The sequence below is a fragment of the Octopus sinensis genome, unplaced genomic scaffold (assembly GCF_006345805.1).
Source record: "Octopus sinensis unplaced genomic scaffold, ASM634580v1 Contig18701, whole genome shotgun sequence".
Taxonomy (NCBI): Eukaryota; Metazoa; Mollusca; class Cephalopoda; order Octopoda; family Octopodidae; genus Octopus; species Octopus sinensis.
In genome coordinates this window covers 55,001-60,000 of record NW_021835975.1, presented here as the reverse complement: position 1 = coordinate 60,000, position 5,000 = coordinate 55,001, and positions in this window count along the sequence as shown.

The following is a 5,000-nucleotide window of genomic DNA, read 5'->3' as shown; positions in this document are numbered from 1 at the left end:
CTGGGCAGTTCTGTGCCAAGAAAGTCCCTTGATTTTCTTTCAATGGTCGCAGATACTTTAAATTGTGTATTAATAATGTTTTAAACTTTCGTCGAATCGGTTTTGACTTGACATTTTCATCAGCATCTGACTGATTTGGGGACACATTCCGTTCATCATTTCCCCGTCTTTTCTTTGCCGATAAGGTATATCTTAGTTGAGCTTTCATTCGATCATTACCTGATTGTTTACCCGGAACTAGTAGAGACGAATAGCTTGTGTAGGAAACAGGTTGCTGTATCCCTATGACAACATTTTGTTTGAATTTACAAAAATAGAAGTAATAAATGAATGCGATTATTGTTACGAAAAAGAGAAATACAAAATATTTTCGCCTGCAGGTTCTCATTGCCTTTTGAGTGTTGTAAATATTGTGAATTACCTGTTTATGTAGTAGGTAGCATTTGTTGATTGTGAGAGAGAGACGGAGTGGGAGGCAGAAAGAAAGAGAGAGCGCAACAACTATGTGAAACAGGTTGGATAGAATAATACAAAATATGTATACGTGTATATATGTATATATATGTATACATGTATACATGAGAGAAAATAAAGAGTAAAGGCTTTCAGGTGCTGAATATTAAAGTTCAGATATATTAATCCAGAGATTCCGTCTGTCGCTACGTTCTGAGTTCAAATTCCGCCGAAGTCGACTTTACCTTTCATCCTCTCGGGATCGATAATGAAGTACCAATTTCGTAATGGGTCGATATAAGTGACTTAATCTGTTTGTCTGTCCTTGTTTGTCCCCTCAATGTTTAACCCTTTGTGGGTAGTAAAGAAATAAGAAACGTTAGCACGCTGGGCGAAATGCTTTGCGGTATTTTGTCTGTCATTGCGTTCTGAGTTCAAATTCTGCCGAGGTCGACTTTGCCTTTCATCCTCTTGGGGTCGATAATAAAGTAGCAGTTTCGTACTGGGTCGATATAATCGACTTAATCCCTTTGTTTGTCCCCACTATGTTTAGCCCTTTGTGGGTAGTAAAGAAATATATATTAATATAGAGATCCAGTTTACACAGAATACAAAGGCAGAGAAAATTAAAGGAGAGGAAATAAGGTGTTGTAAGTCCAGCAGCTGTCTTTAGGGGCTTCGAGGTCCATCATGATGCTAGTAGATGTCACAATATGCAGACTGTAAAGGACGCAATCAACAGTGGATGAGACGATCCTCCATTATCAGGGTAGGAAATATCTTACATTTCGGACCACAGTACAATGAGGTTCAAAAGTAGAATGATTAAATGTGGAGAGCAAGTAGTGGGGGGTCAATAGGGTTGTGGGGAGTGGTAAGATGGAATGACGGGGAAGATAAGGGAGCTAGTTCATGAAAGAGGGGGCACTAATAATGAGGGTTTTGTCTTCTTCTTCCTCCCCTTCTTCTTCTTCTTCTTCTTCTTCTTCTCCTTCTTCTTCTTCTCCTCCCCCTCCTCCTTCTTCTTCTTCTCCTCCTTCTCCTTCTTCTTCTTCTTCTCCTCCTCCCCCTCCTGCTCGTTCTTCTTCTCCTCCTCCTTCTTCTTTTCTTCTTCTTCTCCTTCTCCTCTTCCTCCTCCTTCTTCTTCTCCTCCTCCTCCTCCTTCTTCTCCTTCACCTTCTTCTTCCCCTCCTCCTCCTCCTCCTCCTCCTTCATACCCTCTCGTTCTGGTTCTCCTCCTCCTTCTTCTTCCCCCTCTTCTCCTTCTTCTCCTTCACCGTCTTCTCCTCCTCCTCCTCCTCCTCTGCGGGCGAAGGCGGGCAAAGGCGGGCAAAGGCGGGCATCGATCGCGCCTACGTCCACATGTAGGGTTAGGGTTAGTTAGGGATCTTTTCGGTTTGAACGGCAGTTTTAACATAATTTCTACGTAACTAGACACTTTTAAACTTCGTATACTGGCAGAATGTGTTTATAAAACATTTTTTTTCTCTTGGCTTTATTGAGAAAATTCTATGGTTTGTAAGATATTTGTTGTTTTTTTCTTCTTCAATTTCAGCAATTTCAACCAATCAATGACGTCTATTGAGGTAAAAAAACATTCTGTGCCGTATGAATATGTGCCTCGTTTAAGAAACAGATTCGGTTTATTTACATTTGTGAAGAAAAAAAAGATACTCTTCCCCCTACCCCTAACCCTAACCCTAACTGTAACCCTAAAACAGATTGAAATGCAATAGATCGATACTAGGGTCATAATTATGGGTGACAATTTCATATGACACCGCTAGAAAAAACTGCCATTCAAACCAAAAAGATCCCCTAACCCTAACCCTAAAACAGATTGAAATGCAATAGATCGATTCTAGGGTCATAATTATGGGTGACAATTACATATGACACCGCTAATTATGTCATCCATAATTATGACCTTAGAATCGATCTATTGCATTTCAATCTGGGTTAGGGTTAGGGGATCTTTTTGGTTTGAATGGCAGTTTTTTCTAGCGGTGTCATATGAAATTGTCACCCATAATTATGACCCTAGTATCGATCTATTGCATTTCAATCTGATTTAGGTTAGGGGGAAGGGTATCTTTTTTTCTTCACAAATATAAATAAACCCAATCTGTTTCTTAAACGAGGGACATATTCATATGGCACAGAATGCTTTTACCTCAATAGACGTCATTGATTGGTTGAAATTGCAGAAATTGAAAAAAAAACCCAAATATCTTACAAACTATAGAAAAAGCACCAACCGATCGTGACCATTGCCAGCCTCCCCTGGCACCTAAAATGCACCATCCGTACGTGGCCGTTGACTGGCTTCCGTGTTGGTGGTACGTAAAAAGCACCCACTACACCCATGGAGTGGTTGGCGTTAGGAAGGGCATCCAACTGTATAAACACTGCCAGATCAGACCAGAGCCTGGTGCAGCCTCCTGGCTTCCCAGACCCCGGTCGAACCGTCCAACCCGTGCTAGCACGGAAAACGGATATTAAACGATGATGAAGATGATGATGATGATGTATATGTGCATAGCTTTAGTTTAAATGTCTCCGTGTGTAATTATACTGTCGTGCTTATGTATGTGTGTGTGTGTGCACTGGTTTATCTAAATACCTGTGTGTGTGTGTATATTGTAATGTATGTATGTGGGTGTGTATTTTGCATTATGAATGTGTGTGACTGTTTAACCCTTTTGTTACCATATTTCTGTTGAGATGTTCTGTGTTTTGTTCAATTAATTTTAAATATAACAAAGAATTTAGTAAAATAACTTAGTTATCATTCAGCTAGTGTTAGGAACATAAATTGTGACTAAGGTTTAGTGGAAGATTTTAATTCAGGACTTATTTTTACAACAAAGCCAGAGATGCTTTCAGCCAAGTTGGTATCAGAAGGGTTAAAAATATCATGGTGACTTTAACCCTTTTGTTACCATATTTCTGTTGAGATGTTCTGTGTTTTGTTCAATTAATTTTAAATATAACAAAGAATTTAGTAAAATAACTTAGTTATCATTCAGCTAGTGTTAGGAACATAAATTGTGACTAAGGTTTAGTGGAAGATTTTAATTCAGGACTTATTTTTACAACAAAGCCAGAGATGCTTTCAGCCAAGTTGGTATCAAAAGGGTTAAAAATATCATGGTGACTTTAACCCTTTTGTTACCATATTTCTGTTGAGATGTTCTGTGTTTCTTTCAATTACTTTAAATATAACAAAGAATTTAGTAAAATAACTTTCTTATCCTTAAGCTAGTGTTAGGAACATAAATTGTGACTAAGGTTTAGTGGAAGATTTTAATTCAAAACATATGAAAACAAAGACATTTGTACTCAAGAGCCAGAGCCGGTTTCAGCCGGGTTAGTGACGAAAGGGTTAAAGTTACCTGGGTGTTGTAGTGTGTAATGCATGAGTAAGCCAGCCAGGATCCTTACACACAGTGTGAAATCACATATATTCTTCCCTTCTCGACCACTACTTCCTTTCATTCTTCACATTTTTCCCTTCCTCTTACTGATTACGTTGACCCCTAAAGTCACCCCCAACGCTTCATAACTTCACCAATAAACAATTGTAATAAATATGTCCCCCTCCCCCCGAATTTCAATCCAGCATTTCGAGATCTGTAATTTTTAGCTGGTGTAGACACACAACCGGGTTTCTTTTATCGAATTGTAGGTCACCACCTGCTCCACATTTAGTTGCTGACTTGCACACCATCATGTATTTTCTTGTTATTTCGTTCTTAAGCAATTCTATTTAACGAGCTTTCTGTAATCAGGGAGGAACAAGGAGCATCGTTTTCTTAATTTTATTTCTTCTCTCATTCTATTTTTCACACCATACTTCATTTTCCCCCACATTCTCTCTCTCTGTATTAATATATATACAGTAACACCTCGCCATATCACGGTTCATCTACCGTGCTTTATTCAGCTTACATCTGGGAGTGTTGTTTTGCATTTATAATAAAATAGATACATACAAATTATAAAAATAAGGATCTTTTCGGTTTGAACAGCAGTTTTTAAGAATAATTTCCACGTAACTAAACACTTTTAAACTTCGTATACTGGTAGAATGTGTTTATAAAACATCTTTTTCTCTTGGCTTTATTGAGAAAATTCTATAGTTTGTAAGATATTTGTTGTTTTTTTTTCTTCAATTTCTGCAATTTCAACCAATCAATGAGGTCTATTGAGGTGAAAACATTCTGTGCCATATGAATATGACCCTCGTTTAAGAAACAGTTTGGGTTTATTTATATTTGTGAAGAAAAAAACGATACTCTAACCCTAAACCCTAAAACAGATTGAAATGCAATAGATCGATACTAGGGTCATAATTATGGGTGACAATTTCATATGACACCGCTAGAAAAAACTGCCGTTCAAACCGAAAAGATCTGAAATTTTTTTATAATTCTATAATTTTTAGACCCAAATTTATATTTACTTATCATGAGAATATCTATCAATGACTCGTGTTTAATGTCAGGTGAAGTAAAGATCAAGTTATTGGACAAAAATTATATTAT